Source organism: Pleurodeles waltl, chromosome 6, assembly GCF_031143425.1.
Source record: "Pleurodeles waltl isolate 20211129_DDA chromosome 6, aPleWal1.hap1.20221129, whole genome shotgun sequence".
NCBI classification, from domain to species: domain Eukaryota; kingdom Metazoa; phylum Chordata; class Amphibia; order Caudata; family Salamandridae; genus Pleurodeles; species Pleurodeles waltl.
The window spans coordinates 1,371,290,040-1,371,312,573 of record NC_090445.1 but is presented as its reverse complement, the minus strand read 5'-3'; positions in this window follow the sequence as shown (position 1 = coordinate 1,371,312,573).

The following is a 22,534-nucleotide window of genomic DNA, read 5'->3' as shown; positions in this document are numbered from 1 at the left end:
CTCTAGCTCAGCCGGCACATAGGGAAACCTACCAAACCTGTGCATTCTTGAAAACTAGAGACCTAGGGAAATCCAAGATGGGGTGACTTGTCGGGCTCTGACCTGGTTCTGTTACCCAGAATCCTTTGCAAACCTCAAAATGTGACTAAAAAACACGTTTTCCTCGCATTTCGGTGACAGAAAGTTCTGGAATCTGAGAGGAGCCACAAATTTCCTTCCACCCAGCGTTCCCGCAAGTCTCCCGATAAAAATGATACCTCACTTGTGTGGGTAGGCTAGCGCCAGCGGCAGGAAATGCCCCAAAACAGAACGTGTACACATTCCATTTTTTGACAGAAAACAGAGCTGTTTTTATCAAAGTGCCTAGCTGTTGATTCTGGCCTCCAGCTCAGCCGGCACCTAGGGAAACCTACCAAACCTGTGCATTTTTGAAAACTAGAGACCTAGGGGAATCCAAGATGGGGTGACTTGTGGGGCTCTGACCAGGTTCTGTTACCCAGAATCCTTTGCAAACCTCAAAACGTGGCTAAAAAAACACGTTTTCCTCACATTTCAGTGACGGAAAGTTCAGAAATCTGAGAGGAGCCACAAATTTCCTTCCACCCAGTGTTCCCCCAAGTCTCCCGATAAAAATGATACCTCACTTGTGTGGGTAGGCCTAGCGCCCGCACAGGAAATGCCCCAACACACAATGTGGACACATGCCATTTTTTGACAGAAAACAGAGCGTTTTTTTTCAAAGTGCCTACCTGTACATTTTGGCCTGTAGCTCAGCCAGCACATAGGGAAACCTACCACACCTGTGCATTTTTGAAAACTAGAGACCTAGGGAAATCCAAGATGGGGTGACTTGTGGGGCTCTGACCAGGTTCTGGTACCCAGAATCCTTTGCAAACCTCAAAACGTGGCTAAAAAAAAAGTTTTCCTCACATTTCAGTGACAGAAAGTTCTGGAATCTGAGAGGAGCCACAAATTTCCTTCCACCCAGCGTTCCCCCAAGTCTCCTGATAAAAATGATACCTCACTTGTGTGGGTAGGCCTAGCGCCCGCGACAGGAAATGCCCCAAAACAGAACGTGGACACATCCCATTTTTTGACAGAAAACAGAGCTGTTTTTTGCAAAGTCCCTACCTGTAGATTTTGGCCTCTATCTCAGCCGGCACATAGGGAAACCTACCAAACCTGTGCATTCTTGAAAACTAGAGACCTAGGGAAATCCAAGATGGGGTGACTTGTCGGGCTCTGACCTGGTTCTGTTACCCAGAATCCTTTGCAAACCTCAAAATGTGACTAAAAAACACGTTTTCCTCACATTTCGGTGACAGAAAGTTCTGGAATCTGAGAGGAGCCACAAATTTCCTTCCACCCAGCGTTCCCGCAAGTCTCCCGATAAAAATGATACCTCACTTGTGTGGGTAGGCTAGCGCCAGCGGCAGGAAATGCCCCAAAACAGAACGTGTACACATTCCATTTTTTGACAGAAAACAGAGCTGTTTTTATCAAAGTGCCTAGCTGTTGATTCTGGCCTCCAGCTCAGCCGGCACCTAGGGAAACCTACCAAACCTGTGCATTTTTGAAAACTAGAGACCTAGGGGAATCCAAGATGGGGTGACTTGTGGGGCTCTGACCAGGTTCTGTTACCCAGAATCCTTTGCAAACCTCAAAACGTGGCTAAAAAAACACGTTTTCCTCACATTTCAGTGACGGAAAGTTCAGAAATCTGAGAGGAGCCACAAATTTCCTTCCACCCAGTGTTCCCCCAAGTCTCCCGATAAAAATGATACCTCACTTGTGTGGGTAGGCCTAGCGCCCGCACAGGAAATGCCCCAACACACAATGTGGACACATGCCAGTTTTTTGACAGAAAACAGAGCGTTTTTTTTCAAAGTGCCTACCTGTACATTTTGGCCTCTAGCTCAGCTGGCACATAGGGAAACCAACCACACCTGTGCGTTTTTGAAAACTAGAGACCTAGGGAAATCCAAGATGGGGTGACTTGTGGGGCTCTGACCAGGTTCTGTTACCCAGAATCCTTTGCAAACCTCAAAACGTGGCTAAAAAAACTCGTTTTCCTCACATTTCAGTGACAGAAAGTTCTGGAATCCGAGAGGAGCCACAAATTTCCTCCCACCCAGCGTTCCCCCAAGTCTCCCGATAAAAATTATACCTCACTTGTGTGGGTAGGCCTAGCTCCCGCGACAGGAAATGCCCCAAAACACAACGTGGACACATCCCATTTTTTGACAAAAAACAGAGCTGTGTTTTGCAAAGTGCCTACCTGTAGATTTTGGCCTCTAGCTCAGCCGGCACATAGGGAAACCTACCAAACCTGTGCATTTTTGAAAACTAGAGACCTAGGGGAATCTAAGATGGGGTGACTTGTGGGGCTCTCACCAGGTTCTGGTACCCAGAATCCTTTGCAAACCTCAAAACGTGGCTAAAAAAACACGTTTTCCTCACATTTCAGTGACAGAAAGTTCTGGAATCTGAGAGGAGCCACAAATTTCCTTCCACCCAGCGTTCCCCCAAGTCTCCTGATAAAAATGATACCTCACTCGTGTGGGTAGGCCTAGCGCCCGCGACAGGAAATGCCCCAAAACACAACGTGGACACATCCCATTTTTTGACAGAAAACAGAGCTGTTTTTTTCAAAGTGGCTACCTGTACATTTTGGCCTCTAGCTCAGCCGGCACATAGGGAAACCTACCAAACCTGTGCATTCTTGAAAACTAGAGACCTAGGGAAATCCAAGATGGGGTGACTTGTGGGGCTCTGACCAGGTTCTGTTACCCAGAATCCTTTGCAAACCTCAAAATGTGACTAAAAAACACGTTTTCCTCACATTTCGGTGACAGAAAGTTCTGGAATCTGAGAGGAGCCACAAATTTCCTTCCACCCAGCGTTCCCGCAAGTCTCCCGATAAAAATGATACCTCACTTGTGTGGGTAGAAGAGCGCCAGCGGCAGGAAATGCCCCAAAACAGAACATTTACACATTCCATTTTTTGACAGAAAACAGAGCTGTTTTTTTCAAAGTGCCTAGCTGTGGATTCTGGCCTCCAGCTCAACCGGCACCTAAGGAAACCTACCAAACCTGTGCATTTTTAAAAACTAGAGACCTAGGGGAATCCAAGATGAGGTGACTTGTGGGGCTCTGACCAGGTTCTGTTACCCAGAATCCTTTGCAAACCTCAAAACGTGGCTAAAAAAACACGTTTTCCTCACATTTCAGTGACAGAAAGTTCAGAAATCTGAGAGGAGCCACAAATTTCCTTCCACCCAGTGTTCCCACAAGTCTCCCGATAAAAATGATACCTCACTTGTGTGGGTAGGCCTAGCGCCCGCGACAGGAAATGCCCCAAAACGCAACGTGGACAAATCCCATTTTTTGACAGAAAACAGAGCTGTTTTTTTCAAAGTGCCTACCTGTACATTTTGGCCTCTAGCTCAGCCGGCAAATAGGGAAACCTACCACACCTGTGCATTTTTGAAAACTAGAGACCTAGGGAAATCTAAAATGGGGTGACTTGTGGGGCTCTGACCACGTTCTGTTACCCAGAATCCTTTGCAAACCTCAAAACGTGGCTAAAAAAACTAGTTTTCCTCACATTTCAGTGACAGAAAGTTCTGGAATCCGAGAGGAGCCACAAATTTCCTTCCACCCAGCGTTCCCCCAAGTCTCCCGATAAAAATTATACCTCACTTGTGTGGGTAGGCCTAGCGCCCGCGACAGGAAATGCCCCAAAACACAACGTGGACACATCCCATTTTTTGACAGAAAACAGAGCTGTGTTTTGCAAAGTGCCTACCTGTAGATTTTGGCCTCTAGCTCAGCCGGCACATAGGGAAACCTACCAAACCTGTGCATTTTTGAAAACTAGAGACGTAGGGGAATCTAAGATGGGGTGACTTGTGGGGCTCTCACCAGGTTCTGGTACCCAGAGTCCTTTGCAAACCTCAAAACGTGGCTAAAAAAACACATTTTCCTCACATTTCAGTGACAGAAAGTTCTGGAATCTGAGAGGAGCCACAAATTTCCTTCCACCCAGCGTTCCCCCAAGTCTCCTGATAAAAATGATACCTCACTTTTGTGGGTAGGCCTAGCGCCCGCGACAGGAAATGCCCCAAAACACAACGTGGACACATCCCATTTTTTGACAGAAAACAGAGCTGTTTTTTTCAAAGTGCCTACCTGTACATTTTGGCCTGTAGCTCAGCCGGCACATAGGGAAACCTACCACACCTGTGCATTTTTGAAAACTAGAGACCTAGGGAAATCCAAGATGGTGTGACTTGTGGGGCTCTGACCAGGTTCTGGTACCCAGAATCCTTTGCAAACCTCAAAACGTGGCTAAAAAAAAAGTTTTCCTCACATTTCAGTGACAGAAAGTTCTGGAATCTGAGAGGAGCCACAAATTTCCTTCCACCCAGCGTTCCCCCAAGTCTCCTGATAAAAATGATACCTCACTTGTGTGGGTAGGCCTAGCGCCCGCGACAGGAAATGCCCCAAAACAGAACGTGGACACATCCCATTTTTTGACAGAAAACAGAGCTGTTTTTTGCAAAGTCCCTACCTGTAGATTTTGGCCTCTATCTCAGCCGGCACATAGGGAAACCTACCAAACCTGTGCATTCTTGAAAACTAGAGACCTAGGGAAATCCAAGATGGGGTGACTTGTCGGGCTCTGACCTGGTTCTGTTACCCAGAATCCTTTGCAAACCTCAAAATGTGACTAAAAAACACGTTTTCCTCACATTTCGGTGACAGAAAGTTCTGGAATCTGAGAGGAGCCACAAATTTCCTTCCACCCAGCGTTCCCGCAAGTCTCCCGATAAAAATGATACCTCACTTGTGTGGGTAGGCTAGCGCCAGCGGCAGGAAATGCCCCAAAACAGAACGTGTACACGTTCCATTTTTTGACAGAAAACAGAGCTGTTTTTATCAAAGTGCCTAGCTGTTGATTCTGGCCTCCAGCTCAGCCGGCACCTAGGGAAACCTACCAAACCTGTGCATTTTTGAAAACTAGAGACCTAGGGGAATCCAAGATGGGGTGACTTGTGGGGCTCTGACCAGGTTCTGTTACCCAGAATCCTTTGCAAACCTCAAAACCTGGCTAAAAAAACACGTTTTCCTCACATTTCAGTGACAGAAACTTCAGAAATCTGAGAGGAGCCACAAATTTCCTTCCACCCAGTGTTCCCCCAAGTCTCCCGATAAAAATGATACCTCACTTGTGTGGGTAGGCCTAGCGCCCGCGACAGGAAATGCCCCAACACACAATGTGGACACATGCCATTTTTTGACAGAAAACAGAGCGTTTTTTTTCAAAGTGCCTACCTGTACATTTTGGCCTCTAGCTCAGCCGGCACATAGGGAAACCTACCACACCTGTGCGTTTTTGAAAACTAGAGACCTAGGGAAATCCAAGATGGGGTGACTTGTGGGGCTCTGACCAGGTTCTGTTACCCAGAATCCTTTGCAAACCTCAAAACGTGGCTAAAAAAACTCGTTTTCCTCACATTTCAGTGACAGAAAGTTCTGGAATCCGAGAGGAGCCACAAATGTCCTTCCACGCAGCGTTCCCCCAAGTCTCCCGATAAAAATGATACCTCACTTGTGTGGGTAGGCCTAGCGCCCGCGACAGGAAATGCCCCAAAACGCAACGTGGACACATCCCATTTTTTGACAGAAATAAGAGCTGTTTTTTTTCAAAGTGCCTACCTGTACATTTTGGCCTCTAGCTCAGCCGGCAAATAGGGAAACCTACCACACCTGTGCATTTTTGAAAACTAGAGACCTAGGGAAATCCAAAATGGGGTGACTTGTGGGGCTCTGACCAGGTTCTGTTACCCAGAATCCTTTGCAAACCTGAAAACGTGGCTAAAAAAACTCATTTTCCTCACATTTCAGTGACAGAAAGTTCTGGAATCTGAGAGGAGCCACAAATTTCCTTCCACCCAGCGTTCCCCCAAGTCCGCCGATAAAAATTATACCTCACTTGTGTGGGTAGGCCTAGCGCCCGCGACAGGAAATGCCCCAAAACACAACGTGGACACATCCCATTTTTTGACAGAAAACAGAGCTGTGTTTTGCAAAGTGCCTACCTGTAGATTTTGGCCTCTAGCTCAGCCGGCACATAGGGAAACCTACCAAACCTCTGCATTTATGAAAACTAGAGACCTAGGGAAATCTAAGATGGGGTGACTTGTGGGGCTCTCACCAGGCCTGCTACCCAGAATCCTTTGCAAACCTCAAAACGTGGCTAAAACACACGTTTTCCTCACATTTCAGTGACAGAATGTTCTGGAATCTGAGAGGAGCCACAAATTTCCTTCCACCCAGCTTTCCCCCAAGTCTCCCTATAAAAATGATACCTCACTTGTGTGGGTAGGCCTAGCACCCGCACAGGAAATGCCCCAAAACGCAACGTGGACAAATCCCATTTTTTGACAGAAAACAGAGCTGTTTTTTTCAAAGTGCCTACCTGTATATTTTGGCCTCTAGCTCAGCCGGCAAATAGGGAAACCTACCACACCTGTGCATTTTTGAAAACTAGAGACCTAGGGAAATCCAAAATGGGGTGACTTGTGGGGCTCTGACCACGTTCTGTTACCCAGAATCCTTTGCAAACCTCAAAACGTGGCTAAAAAAACTCGTTTTCCTCACATTTCAGTGACAGAAAGTTCTGGAATCCGAGAGGAGCCACAAATTTCCTTCCACCCAGCGTTCCCCCAATTCTCCCGATAAAAATTATATCTCACTTGTGTGGGTAGGCCTAGCGCCCGCGACAGGAAATGCCCCAAAACACAACGTGGACACATCCCATTTTTTGACAGAAAACAGAGCTGTGTTTTGCAAAGTGCCTACCTGTAGATTTTGGCCTCTAGCTCAGCCGGCACATAGGGAAACCTACCAAACCTGTGCATTCTTGAAAACTAGAGACCTAGGGAAATCCAAGATGGGGTGACTTGTCGGGCTCTGACCTGGTTCTGTTACCCAGAATCCTTTGCAAACCTCAAAATGTGACTAAAAAACACGTTTTCCTCGCATTTCGGTGACAGAAAGTTCTGGAATCTGAGAGGAGCCACAAATTTCCTTCCACCCAGCGTTCCCGCAAGTCTCCCGATAAAAATGATACCTCACTTGTGTGGGTAGGCTAGCGCCAGCGGCAGGAAATGCCCCAAAACAGAACGTGTACACATTCCATTTTTTGACAGAAAACAGAGCTGTTTTTATCAAAGTGCCTAGCTGTTGATTCTGGCCTCCAGCTCAGCCGGCACCTAGGGAAACCTACCAAACCTGTGCATTTTTGAAAACTAGAGACCTAGGGGAATCCAAGATGGGGTGACTTGTGGGGCTCTGACCAGGTTCTGTTACCCAGAATCCTTTGCAAACCTCAAAACGTGGCTAAAAAAACACGTTTTCCTCACATTTCAGTGACGGAAAGTTCAGAAATCTGAGAGGAGCCACAAATTTCCTTCCACCCAGTGTTCCCCCAAGTCTCCCGATAAAAATGATACCTCACTTGTGTGGGTAGGCCTAGCGCCCGCACAGGAAATGCCCCAACACACAATGTGGACACATGCCATTTTTTGACAGAAAACAGAGCGTTTTTTTTCAAAGTGCCTACCTGTACATTTTGGCCTGTAGCTCAGCCAGCACATAGGGAAACCTACCACACCTGTGCATTTTTGAAAACTAGAGACCTAGGGAAATCCAAGATGGGGTGACTTGTGGGGCTCTGACCAGGTTCTGGTACCCAGAATCCTTTGCAAACCTCAAAACGTGGCTAAAAAAAAAGTTTTCCTCACATTTCAGTGACAGAAAGTTCTGGAATCTGAGAGGAGCCACAAATTTCCTTCCACCCAGCGTTCCCCCAAGTCTCCTGATAAAAATGATACCTCACTTGTGTGGGTAGGCCTAGCGCCCGCGACAGGAAATGCCCCAAAACAGAACGTGGACACATCCCATTTTTTGACAGAAAACAGAGCTGTTTTTTGCAAAGTCCCTACCTGTAGATTTTGGCCTCTATCTCAGCCGGCACATAGGGAAACCTACCAAACCTGTGCATTCTTGAAAACTAGAGACCTAGGGAAATCCAAGATGGGGTGACTTGTCGGGCTCTGACCTGGTTCTGTTACCCAGAATCCTTTGCAAACCTCAAAATGTGACTAAAAAACACGTTTTCCTCACATTTCGGTGACAGAAAGTTCTGGAATCTGAGAGGAGCCACAAATTTCCTTCCACCCAGCGTTCCCGCAAGTCTCCCGATAAAAATGATACCTCACTTGTGTGGGTAGGCTAGCGCCAGCGGCAGGAAATGCCCCAAAACAGAACGTGTACACATTCCATTTTTTGACAGAAAACAGAGCTGTTTTTATCAAAGTGCCTAGCTGTTGATTCTGGCCTCCAGCTCAGCCGGCACCTAGGGAAACCTACCAAACCTGTGCATTTTTGAAAACTAGAGACCTAGGGGAATCCAAGATGGGGTGACTTGTGGGGCTCTGACCAGGTTCTGTTACCCAGAATCCTTTGCAAACCTCAAAACGTGGCTAAAAAAACACGTTTTCCTCACATTTCAGTGACGGAAAGTTCAGAAATCTGAGAGGAGCCACAAATTTCCTTCCACCCAGTGTTCCCCCAAGTCTCCCGATAAAAATGATACCTCACTTGTGTGGGTAGGCCTAGCGCCCGCACAGGAAATGCCCCAACACACAATGTGGACACATGCCAGTTTTTTGACAGAAAACAGAGCGTTTTTTTTCAAAGTGCCTACCTGTACATTTTGGCCTCTAGCTCAGCTGGCACATAGGGAAACCAACCACACCTGTGCGTTTTTGAAAACTAGAGACCTAGGGAAATCCAAGATGGGGTGACTTGTGGGGCTCTGACCAGGTTCTGTTACCCAGAATCCTTTGCAAACCTCAAAACGTGGCTAAAAAAACTCGTTTTCCTCACATTTCAGTGACAGAAAGTTCTGGAATCCGAGAGGAGCCACAAATTTCCTCCCACCCAGCGTTCCCCCAAGTCTCCCGATAAAAATTATACCTCACTTGTGTGGGTAGGCCTAGCTCCCGCGACAGGAAATGCCCCAAAACACAACGTGGACACATCCCATTTTTTGACAAAAAACAGAGCTGTGTTTTGCAAAGTGCCTACCTGTAGATTTTGGCCTCTAGCTCAGCCGGCACATAGGGAAACCTACCAAACCTGTGCATTTTTGAAAACTAGAGACCTAGGGGAATCTAAGATGGGGTGACTTGTGGGGCTCTCACCAGGTTCTGGTACCCAGAATCCTTTGCAAACCTCAAAACGTGGCTAAAAAAACACGTTTTCCTCACATTTCAGTGACAGAAAGTTCTGGAATCTGAGAGGAGCCACAAATTTCCTTCCACCCAGCGTTCCCCCAAGTCTCCTGATAAAAATGATACCTCACTCGTGTGGGTAGGCCTAGCGCCCGCGACAGGAAATGCCCCAAAACACAACGTGGACACATCCCATTTTTTGACAGAAAACAGAGCTGTTTTTTTCAAAGTGGCTACCTGTACATTTTGGCCTCTAGCTCAGCCGGCACATAGGGAAACCTACCAAACCTGTGCATTCTTGAAAACTAGAGACCTAGGGAAATCCAAGATGGGGTGACTTGTGGGGCTCTGACCAGGTTCTGTTACCCAGAATCCTTTGCAAACCTCAAAATGTGACTAAAAAACACGTTTTCCTCACATTTCGGTGACAGAAAGTTCTGGAATCTGAGAGGAGCCACAAATTTCCTTCCACCCAGCGTTCCCGCAAGTCTCCCGATAAAAATGATACCTCACTTGTGTGGGTAGAAGAGCGCCAGCGGCAGGAAATGCCCCAAAACAGAACATTTACACATTCCATTTTTTGACAGAAAACAGAGCTGTTTTTTTCAAAGTGCCTAGCTGTGGATTCTGGCCTCCAGCTCAACCGGCACCTAAGGAAACCTACCAAACCTGTGCATTTTTAAAAACTAGAGACCTAGGGGAATCCAAGATGAGGTGACTTGTGGGGCTCTGACCAGGTTCTGTTACCCAGAATCCTTTGCAAACCTCAAAACGTGGCTAAAAAAACACGTTTTCCTCACATTTCAGTGACAGAAAGTTCAGAAATCTGAGAGGAGCCACAAATTTCCTTCCACCCAGTGTTCCCACAAGTCTCCCGATAAAAATGATACCTCACTTGTGTGGGTAGGCCTAGCGCCCGCGACAGGAAATGCCCCAAAACGCAACGTGGACAAATCCCATTTTTTGACAGAAAACAGAGCTGTTTTTTTCAAAGTGCCTACCTGTACATTTTGGCCTCTAGCTCAGCCGGCAAATAGGGAAACCTACCACACCTGTGCATTTTTGAAAACTAGAGACCTAGGGAAATCTAAAATGGGGTGACTTGTGGGGCTCTGACCACGTTCTGTTACCCAGAATCCTTTGCAAACCTCAAAACGTGGCTAAAAAAACTAGTTTTCCTCACATTTCAGTGACAGAAAGTTCTGGAATCCGAGAGGAGCCACAAATTTCCTTCCACCCAGCGTTCCCCCAAGTCTCCCGATAAAAATTATACCTCACTTGTGTGGGTAGGCCTAGCGCCCGCGACAGGAAATGCCCCAAAACACAACGTGGACACATCCCATTTTTTGACAGAAAACAGAGCTGTGTTTTGCAAAGTGCCTACCTGTAGATTTTGGCCTCTAGCTCAGCCGGCACATAGGGAAACCTACCAAACCTGTGCATTTTTGAAAACTAGAGACGTAGGGGAATCTAAGATGGGGTGACTTGTGGGGCTCTCACCAGGTTCTGGTACCCAGAGTCCTTTGCAAACCTCAAAACGTGGCTAAAAAAACACATTTTCCTCACATTTCAGTGACAGAAAGTTCTGGAATCTGAGAGGAGCCACAAATTTCCTTCCACCCAGCGTTCCCCCAAGTCTCCTGATAAAAATGATACCTCACTTTTGTGGGTAGGCCTAGCGCCCGCGACAGGAAATGCCCCAAAACACAACGTGGACACATCCCATTTTTTGACAGAAAACAGAGCTGTTTTTTTCAAAGTGCCTACCTGTACATTTTGGCCTGTAGCTCAGCCGGCACATAGGGAAACCTACCACACCTGTGCATTTTTGAAAACTAGAGACCTAGGGAAATCCAAGATGGTGTGACTTGTGGGGCTCTGACCAGGTTCTGGTACCCAGAATCCTTTGCAAACCTCAAAACGTGGCTAAAAAAAAAGTTTTCCTCACATTTCAGTGACAGAAAGTTCTGGAATCTGAGAGGAGCCACAAATTTCCTTCCACCCAGCGTTCCCCCAAGTCTCCTGATAAAAATGATACCTCACTTGTGTGGGTAGGCCTAGCGCCCGCGACAGGAAATGCCCCAAAACAGAACGTGGACACATCCCATTTTTTGACAGAAAACAGAGCTGTTTTTTGCAAAGTCCCTACCTGTAGATTTTGGCCTCTATCTCAGCCGGCACATAGGGAAACCTACCAAACCTGTGCATTCTTGAAAACTAGAGACCTAGGGAAATCCAAGATGGGGTGACTTGTCGGGCTCTGACCTGGTTCTGTTACCCAGAATCCTTTGCAAACCTCAAAATGTGACTAAAAAACACGTTTTCCTCACATTTCGGTGACAGAAAGTTCTGGAATCTGAGAGGAGCCACAAATTTCCTTCCACCCAGCGTTCCCGCAAGTCTCCCGATAAAAATGATACCTCACTTGTGTGGGTAGGCTAGCGCCAGCGGCAGGAAATGCCCCAAAACAGAACGTGTACACGTTCCATTTTTTGACAGAAAACAGAGCTGTTTTTATCAAAGTGCCTAGCTGTTGATTCTGGCCTCCAGCTCAGCCGGCACCTAGGGAAACCTACCAAACCTGTGCATTTTTGAAAACTAGAGACCTAGGGGAATCCAAGATGGGGTGACTTGTGGGGCTCTGACCAGGTTCTGTTACCCAGAATCCTTTGCAAACCTCAAAACCTGGCTAAAAAAACACGTTTTCCTCACATTTCAGTGACAGAAACTTCAGAAATCTGAGAGGAGCCACAAATTTCCTTCCACCCAGTGTTCCCCCAAGTCTCCCGATAAAAATGATACCTCACTTGTGTGGGTAGGCCTAGCGCCCGCGACAGGAAATGCCCCAACACACAATGTGGACACATGCCATTTTTTGACAGAAAACAGAGCGTTTTTTTTCAAAGTGCCTACCTGTACATTTTGGCCTCTAGCTCAGCCGGCACATAGGGAAACCTACCACACCTGTGCGTTTTTGAAAACTAGAGACCTAGGGAAATCCAAGATGGGGTGACTTGTGGGGCTCTGACCAGGTTCTGTTACCCAGAATCCTTTGCAAACCTCAAAACGTGGCTAAAAAAACTCGTTTTCCTCACATTTCAGTGACAGAAAGTTCTGGAATCCGAGAGGAGCCACAAATGTCCTTCCACGCAGCGTTCCCCCAAGTCTCCCGATAAAAATGATACCTCACTTGTGTGGGTAGGCCTAGCGCCCGCGACAGGAAATGCCCCAAAACGCAACGTGGACACATCCCATTTTTTGACAGAAATAAGAGCTGTTTTTTTTCAAAGTGCCTACCTGTACATTTTGGCCTCTAGCTCAGCCGGCAAATAGGGAAACCTACCACACCTGTGCATTTTTGAAAACTAGAGACCTAGGGAAATCCAAAATGGGGTGACTTGTGGGGCTCTGACCAGGTTCTGTTACCCAGAATCCTTTGCAAACCTGAAAACGTGGCTAAAAAAACTCATTTTCCTCACATTTCAGTGACAGAAAGTTCTGGAATCTGAGAGGAGCCACAAATTTCCTTCCACCCAGCGTTCCCCCAAGTCCGCCGATAAAAATTATACCTCACTTGTGTGGGTAGGCCTAGCGCCCGCGACAGGAAATGCCCCAAAACACAACGTGGACACATCCCATTTTTTGACAGAAAACAGAGCTGTGTTTTGCAAAGTGCCTACCTGTAGATTTTGGCCTCTAGCTCAGCCGGCACATAGGGAAACCTACCAAACCTCTGCATTTATGAAAACTAGAGACCTAGGGAAATCTAAGATGGGGTGACTTGTGGGGCTCTCACCAGGCCTGCTACCCAGAATCCTTTGCAAACCTCAAAACGTGGCTAAAACACACGTTTTCCTCACATTTCAGTGACAGAATGTTCTGGAATCTGAGAGGAGCCACAAATTTCCTTCCACCCAGCTTTCCCCCAAGTCTCCCTATAAAAATGATACCTCACTTGTGTGGGTAGGCCTAGCACCCGCACAGGAAATGCCCCAAAACGCAACGTGGACAAATCCCATTTTTTGACAGAAAACAGAGCTGTTTTTTTCAAAGTGCCTACCTGTACATTTTGGCCTCTAGCTCAGCCGGCAAATAGGGAAACCTACCACACCTGTGCATTTTTGAAAACTAGAGACCTAGGGAAATCCAAAATGGGGTGACTTGTGGGGCTCTGACCAGGTTCTGTTACCCAGAATCCTTTGCAAACCTCAAAACGTGGCTAAAAAAACTTGTTTTCCTCACATTTCAGTGACAGAAAGTTCTGGAATCCGAGAGGAGGCACAAATTTCCTTCCACCCAGCGTTTCCCCAAGTCTCCCGATAAAAATTATACCTCACTTGTGTGGGTAGGCCTAGCGCCCGCAACAGGAAATGCCCCAAAACACAACGTGGACACATCCCATTTTTTGACAGAAAACAGAGCGTTTTTTTTCAAAGTGCCTACCTGTACATTTTGGCCTCTAGCTCAGCCGGCAAATAGGGAAACCTACCACACCTGTGCATTTTTGAAAACTAGAGACCTAGGGAAATCCAAAATGGGGTGACATGTGGGGCTCTGACCAGGTTCTGTTACCCAGAATCCTTTGCAAACCTCAAAACGTGGCTAAAAAAAACTCGTTTTCCTCACATTTCAGTGACAGAAAGTTCTGGAATCCGAGAGGAGCCACAAATTTCCTTCCACACAGCGTTCCCCCAAGTCTCCTGATAAAAATGATACCTCACTTGTGTGGGTAGGCCTAGCGCCCGCGACAGGAAATGCCCCCAAAACACAACGTGGACACATCCCATTTTTTGACAGAAAACAGAGCTGCTTTTTTCAAAGTGGCTACCTGTACATTTTGGCCTCTAGCTCAGCCGGCACATAGGGAAACCTACCAAACCTGTGCATTCTTGAAAACTAGAGACCTAGGGAAATCCAAGATGGGGTGACTTGTCGGGCTCTGACCAGGTTCTGTTACCCAGAATCCTTTGCAAACCTCAAAATGTGACTAAAAAACACGTTTTCCTCACATTTCGGTGACAGAAAGTTCTGGAATCTGAGAGGAGCCACAAATTTCCTTCCACCCAGTGTTCCCCCAAGTCTCCCGATAAAAATGATACCTCACTTGTATGGGTTGGCCTAGCGCCCGCACAGGAAATGCCCCAAAACACAATGTGGACACATCCCATTTTTTGACAGAAAACAGAGCGTTTTTTTTCAAAGTGCCTACCTGTACATTTTGGCCTCTAGCTCAGCCGGCACATAGGGAAACCTACCACACCTGTGCGTTTTTGAAAACTGGAGACCTAGGGAAATCCAAGATGGGGTGACTTGTGGGGCTCTGACCAGGTTCTGTTACCCAGAATCCTTTGCAAACCTCAAAACGTGGCTAAAAAAACTCGTTTTCCTCACATTTCAGTGACAGAAAGTTCTGGAATCCGAGAGGAGCCACAAATTTCCTTCCACCCAGCGTTCCCCCAAGTCTCCCGATAAAAATGATACCTCACTTGTGTGGGTAGACCTAGCGCCCGCGACAGGAAATGCCCCAAAACGCAACGTGGACACATCCCATTTTTTGACAGAAAGCAGAGCTGTTTTTTTCAAAGTGCCTACCTGTACATTTTGGCCTCTAGCTCAGCCGGCAAATAGGGAAACCTACCACACCTGTGCATTTTTGAAAACTAGAGACCTAGGGAAATCCAAAATGGGGTGACTTGTGGGGCTCTGACCAGGTTCTGTTACCTAGAATCCTTTGCAAACCTCAAAACATGGCTAAAAAAAAAGTTTTCCTCACATTTCAGTGACAGAAAGTTCTGGAATCTGAGAGGAGCCACAAATTTCCTTCCACCCAGCGTTCCCCCAAGTCTCCTGATAAAAATGATACCTCACTTGTGTGGGTAGGCCTAGCGCCCGCGACAGGAAATGCCCCAAAACAGAACGTGGACACATCCCATTTTTTGACAGAAAACAGAGCTGTTTTTTGCAAAGTCCCTACCTGTAGATTTTGGCCTCTATCTCAGCCGGCACATAGGGAAACCTACCAAACCTGTGCATTCTTGAAAACTAGAGACCTAGGGAAATCCAAGATGGGGTGACTTGTCGGGCTCTGACCTGGTTCTGTTACCCAGAATCCTTTGCAAACCTCAAAATGTGACTAAAAAACACGTTTTCCTCACATTTCGGTGACAGAAAGTTCTGGAATCTGAGAGGAGCCACAAATTTCCTTCCACCCAGCGTTCCCGCAAGTCTCCCGATAAAAATGATACCTCACTTGTGTGGGTAGGCTAGCGCCAGCGGCAGGAAATGCCCCAAAACAGAACGTGTACACGTTCCATTTTTTGACAGAAAACAGAGCTGTTTTTATCAAAGTGCCTAGCTGTTGATTCTGGCCTCCAGCTCAGCCGGCACCTAGGGAAACCTACCAAACCTGTGCATTTTTGAAAACTAGAGACCTAGGGGAATCCAAGATGGGGTGACTTGTGGGGCTCTGACCAGGTTCTGTTACCCAGAATCCTTTGCAAACCTCAAAACGTGGCTAAAAAAACTCATTTTCCTCACATTTCAGTGACAGAAAGTTCTGGAATCTGAGAGGAGCCACAAATTTCCTTCCACCCAGCGTTCCCCCAAGTCCGCCGATAAAAATTATACCTCACTTGTGTGGGTAGGCCTAGCGCCCGCGACAGGAAATGCACCAAAACACAACGTGGACACATCCCATTTTTTGACAGAAAACAGAGCTGTGTTTTGCAAAGTGCCTACCTGTAGATTTTGGCCTCTAGCTCAGCCGGCACATAGGGAAACCTACCAAACCTGTGCATTTATGAAAACTAGAGACCTAGGGAAATCTAAGATGGGGTGACTTGTGGGGCTCTCACCAGGCCTGCTACCCAGAATCCTTTGCAAACCTCAAAACGTGGCTAAAACACACGTTTTCCTCACATTTCAGTGACAGAATGTTCTGGAATCTGAGAGGAGCCACAAATTTCCTTCCACCCAGCTTTCCCCCAAGTCTCCCTATAAAAATGATACCTCACTTGTGTGGGTAGGCCTAGCACCCGCACAGGAAATGCCCCAAAACGCAACGTGGACAAATCCCATTTTTTGACAGAAAACAGAGCTGTTTTTTTCAAAGTGCCTACCTGTACATTTTGGCCTCTAGCTCAGCCGGCAAATAGGGAAACCTACCACACCTGTGCATTTTTGAAAACTAGAGACCTAGGGAAATCCAAAATGGGGTGACTTGTGGGGCTCTGACCAGGTTCTGTTACCCAGAATCCTTTGCAAACCTCAAAACGTGGCTAAAAAAACTTGTTTTCCTCACATTTCAGTGACAGAAAGTTCTGGAATCCGAGAGGAGGCACAAATTTCCTTCCACCCAGCGTTTCCCCAAGTCTCCCGATAAAAATTATACCTCACTTGTGTGGGTAGGCCTAGCGCCCGCAACAGGAAATGCCCCAAAACACAACGTGGACACATCCCATTTTTTGACAGAAAACAGAGCGTTTTTTTTCAAAGTGCCTACCTGTACATTTTGGCCTCTAGCTCAGCCGGCAAATAGGGAAACCTACCACACCTGTGCATTTTTGAAAACTAGAGACCTAGGGAAATCCAAAATGGGGTGACATGTGGGGCTCTGACCAGGTTCTGTTACCCAGAATCCTTTGCAAACCTCAAAACGTGGCTAAAAAAAACTCGTTTTCCTCACATTTCAGTGACAGAAAGTTCTGGAATCCGAGAGGAGCCACAAATTTCCTTCCACACAGCGTTCCCCCAAGTCTCCTGATAAAAATGATACCTCACTTGTGTGGGTAGGCCTAGCGCCCGCGACAGGAAATGCCCCCAAAACACAACGTGGACACATCCCATTTTTTGACAGAAAACAGAGCTGCTTTTTTCAAAGTGGCTACCTGTACATTTTGGCCTCTAGCTCAGCCGGCACATAGGGAAACCTACCAAACCTGTGCATTCTTGAAAACTAGAGACCTAGGGAAATCCAAGATGGGGTGACTTGTCGGGCTCTGACCAGGTTCTGTTACCCAGAATCCTTTGCAAACCTCAAAATGTGACTAAAAAACACGTTTTCCTCACATTTCGGTGACAGAAAGTTCTGGAATCTGAGAGGAGCCACAAATTTCCTTCCACCCAGTGTTCCCCCAAGTCTCCCGATAAAAATGATACCTCACTTGTATGGGTTGGCCTAGCGCCCGCACAGGAAATGCCCCAAAACACAATGTGGACACATCCCATTTTTTGACAGAAAACAGAGCGTTTTTTTTCAAAGTGCCTACCTGTACATTTTGGCCTCTAGCTCAGCCGGCACATAGGGAAACCTACCACACCTGTGCGTTTTTGAAAACTGGAGACCTAGGGAAATCCAAGATGGGGTGACTTGTGGGGCTCTGACCAGGTTCTGTTACCCAGAATCCTTTGCAAACCTCAAAACGTGGCTAAAAAAACTCGTTTTCCTCACATTTCAGTGACAGAAAGTTCTGGAATCCGAGAGGAGCCACAAATTTCCTTCCACCCAGCGTTCCCCCAAGTCTCCCGATAAAAATGATACCTCACTTGTGTGGGTAGACCTAGCGCCCGCGACAGGAAATGCCCCAAAACGCAACGTGGACACATCCCATTTTTTGACAGAAAGCAGAGCTGTTTTTTTCAAAGTGCCTACCTGTACATTTTGGCCTCTAGCTCAGCCGGCAAATAGGGAAACCTACCACACCTGTGCATTTTTGAAAACTAGAGACCTAGGGAAATCCAAAATGGGGTGACTTGTGGGGCTCTGACCAGGTTCTGTTACCTAGAATCCTTTGCAAACCTCAAAACATGGCTAAAAAAAAAGTTTTCCTCACATTTCAGTGACAGAAAGTTCTGGAATCTGAGAGGAGCCACAAATTTCCTTCCACCCAGCGTTCCCCCAAGTCTCCTGATAAAAATGATACCTCACTTGTGTGGGTAGGCTAGCGCCCGCGACAGGAAATGCCCCAAAACAGAACGTGGACACATCCCATTTTTTGACAGAAAACAGAGCTGTTTTTTGCAAAGTCCCTACCTGTAGATTTTGGCCTCTATCTCAGCCGGCACATAGGGAAACCTACCAAACCTGTGCATTCTTGAAAACTAGAGACCTAGGGAAATCCAAGATGGGGTGACTTGTCGGGCTCTGACCTGGTTCTGTTACCCAGAATCCTTTGCAAACCTCAAAATGTGACTAAAAAACACGTTTTCCTCACATTTCGGTGACAGAAAGTTCTGGAATCTGAGAGGAGCCACAAATTTCCTTCCACCCAGCGTTCCCGCAAGTCTCCCGATAAAAATGATACCTCACTTGTGTGGGTAGGCTAGCGCCAGCGGCAGGAAATGCCCCAAAACAGAACGTGTACACGTTCCATTTTTTGACAGAAAACAGAGCTGTTTTTATCAAAGTGCCTAGCTGTTGATTCTGGCCTCCAGCTCAGCCGGCACCTAGGGAAACCTACCAAACCTGTGCATTTTTGAAAACTAGAGACCTAGGGGAATCCAAGATGGGGTGACTTGTGGGGCTCTGACCAGGTTCTGTTACCCAGAATCCTTTGCAAACCTCAAAACCTGGCTAAAAAAACACGTTTTCCTCACATTTCAGTGACAGAAAGTTCAGAAATCTGAGAGGAGCCACAAATTTCCTTCCACCCAGTGTTCCCCCAAGTCTCCCGATAAAAATGATACCTCACTTGTGTGGGTAGGCCTAGCGCCCGCAACAGGAAATGCACCAACACACAATGTGGACACATGCCATTTTTTGACAGAAAACAGAGCGTTTTTTTTCAAAGTGCCTACCTGTACATTTTGGCCTCTAGCTCAGCCGGCACATAGGGAAACCTACCACACCTGTGCGTTTTTGAAAACTAGAGACCTAGGGAAATCCAAGATGGGGTGACTTGTGGGGCTCTGACCAGGTTCTGTTACCCAGAATCCTTTGCAAACCTCAAAACGTGGCTAAAAAAACTCGTTTTCCTCACATTTCAGTGACAGAAAGTTCTGGAATCCGAGAGGAGCCACAAATGTCCTTCCACCCAGCGTTCCCCCAAGTCTCCCGATAAAAATGATACCTCACTTGTGTGGGTAGGCCTAGCGCCCGCGACAGGAAATGCCCCAAGACGCAACGTGGACACATCCCATTTTTTGACAGAAATAAGAGCTGTTTTTTTTCAAAGTGCCTACCTGTACATTTTGGCCTCTAGCTCAGCCGGCAAATAGGGAAACCTACCACACCTGTGCATTTTTTAAAACTAGAGACCTAGGGAAATCCAAAATGGGGTGACTTGTGGGGCTCTGACCAGGTTCTGTTACCCAGAATCCTTTGCAAACCTCAAAACGTGGCTAAAAAAACTCATTTTCCTCACATTTCAGTGACAGAAAGTTCTGGAATCTGAGAGGAGCCACAAATTTCCTTCCACCCAGCGTTCCCCCAAGTCCGCCGATAAAAATTATACCTCACTTGTGTGGGTAGGCCTAGCGCCCGCGACAGGAAATGCCCCAAAACACAACGTGGACACATCCCATTTTTTGACAGAAAACAGAGCTGTGTTTTGCAAAGTGCCTACCTGTAGATTTTGGCCTCTAGCTCAGCCGGCACATAGGGAAACCTACCAAACCTGTGCATTTATGAAAACTAGAGACCTAGGGGAATCTAAGATGGGGTGACTTGTGGGGCTCTCACCAGGTTCTGCTACCCAGAATCCTTTGCAAACCTCAAAACGTGGCTAAAACACACGTTTTCCTCACATTTCAGTGACAGAATGTTCTGGAATCTGAGAGGAGCCACAAATTTCCTTCCACCCAGCTTTCCCCCAAGTCTCCCTATAAAAATGATACCTCACTTGTGTGGGTAGGCCTAGCACCCGCGACAGGAAATGCCCCAAAACGCAACGTGGACAAATCCCATTTTTTGACAGAAAACAGAGCTGTTTTTTTCAAAGTGCCTACCTGTACATTTTGGCCTCTAGCTCAGCCGGCAAATAGGGAAACCTACCACACCTGTGCATTTTTGAAAACTAGAGACCTAGGGAAATCCAAAATGGGGTGACTTGTGGGGCTCTGACCAGGTTCTGTTACCCAGAATCCTTTGCAAACCTCAAAACGCGGCTAAAAAAACTTGTTTTCCTCACATTTCAGTGACAGAAAGTTCTGGAATCCGAGAGGAGGCACAAATTTCCTTCCACCCAGCGTTTCCCCAAGTCTCCCGATAAAAATTATACCTCACTTGTGTGGGTAGGCCTAGCGCCCGCAACATGAAATGCCCCAAAACACAACGTGGACACATCCCATTTTTTGACAGAAAACAGAGCGTTTTTTTTCAAAGTGCCTACCTGTACATTTTGGCCTCTAGCTCAGCCGGCACATAGGGAAACCTACCACACCTGTGCGTTTTTGAAAACTGGAGACCTAGGGAAATCCAAGATGGGGTGACTTGTGGGGCTCTGACCAGGTTCTGTTACCCAGAATCCTTTGCAAACCTCAAAACGTGGCTAAAAAAACTCGTTTTCCTCACATTTCAGTGACAGAAAGTTCTGGAATCCGAGAGGAGCCACAAATTTCCTTCCACCCAGCGTTCCCCCAAGTCTCCCGATAAAAATGATACCTCACTTGTGTGGGTAGACCTAGCGCCCGCGACAGGAAATGCCCCAAAACGCAACGTGGACACATCCCATTTTTTGACAGAAAGCAGAGCTGTTTTTTTCAAAGTGCCTACCTGTACATTTTGGCCTCTAGCTCAGCCGGCAAATAGGGAAACCTACCACACCTGTGCATTTTTGAAAACTAGAGACCTAGGGAAATCCAAAATGGGGTGACTTGTGGGGCTCTGACCAGGTTCTGTTACCTAGAATCCTTTGCAAACCTCAAAACGTGGCTAAAAAAAAAGTTTTCCTCACATTTCAGTGACAGAAAGTTCTGGAATCTGTGAGGAGCCACAAATTTCCTTCCACCCAGCGTTCCCCCAAGTCTCCTGATAAAAATGATACCTCACTTGTGTGGGTAGGCCTAGCGCCCGCGACAGGAAATGCCCCAAAACAGAACGTGGACACATCCCATTTTTTGACAGAAAACAGAGCTGTTTTTTGCAAAGTCCCTACCTGTAGATTTTGGCCTCTATCTCAGCCGGCACATAGGGAAACCTACCAAACCTGTGCATTCTTGAAAACTAGAGACCTAGGGAAATCCAAGATGGGGTGACTTGTCGGGCTCTGACCTGGTTCTGTTACCCAGAATCCTTTGCAAACCTCAAAATGTGACTAAAAAACACGTTTTCCTCACATTTCGGTGACAGAAAGTTCTGGAATCTGAGAGGAGCCACAAATTTCCTTCCACCCAGCGTTCCCGCAAGTCTCCCGATAAAAATGATACCTCACTTGTGTGGGTAGGCTAGCGCCAGCGGCAGGAAATGCCCCAAAACAGAACGTGTACACGTTCCATTTTTTGACAGAAAACAGAGCTGTTTTTATCAAAGTGCCTAGCTGTTGATTCTGGCCTCCAGCTCAGCCGGCACCTAGGGAAACCTACCAAACCTGTGCATTTTTGAAAACTAGAGACCTAGGGGAATCCAAGATGGGGTGACTTGTGGGGCTCTGACCAGGTTCTGTTACCCAGAATCCTTTGCAAACCTCAAAACCTGGCTAAAAAAACACGTTTTCCTCACATTTCAGTGACAGAAAGTTCAGAAATCTGAGAGGAGCCACAAATTTCCTTCCACCCAGTGTTCCCCCAAGTCTCCCGATAAAAATGATACCTCACTTGTGTGGGTAGGCCTAGCGCCCGCGACAGGAAATGCCCCAACACACAATGTGGACACATGCCATTTTTTGACAGAAAACAGAGCTGTGTTTTGCAAAGTGCCTACCTGTAGATTTTGGCCTCTAGCTCAGCCGGCACATAGGGAAACCTACCAAACCTGTGCATTTATGAAAACTAGAGACCTAGGGGAATCTAAGATGGGGTGACTTGTGGGGCTCTCACCAGGTTCTGCTTCCCAGAATCCTTTGCAAACCTCAAAACGTGGCTAAAACACACGTTTTCATCACATTTCAGTGACAGAATGTTCTGGAATCTGAGAGGAGCCACAAATTTCCTTCCACCCAGCTTTCCCCCAAGTCTCCCTATAAAAATGATACCTCACTTGTGTGGGTAGGCCTAGCACCCGCGACAGGAAATGCCCCAAAACGCAACGTGGACAAATCCCATTTTTTGACAGACAACAGAGCTGTTTTTTTCAA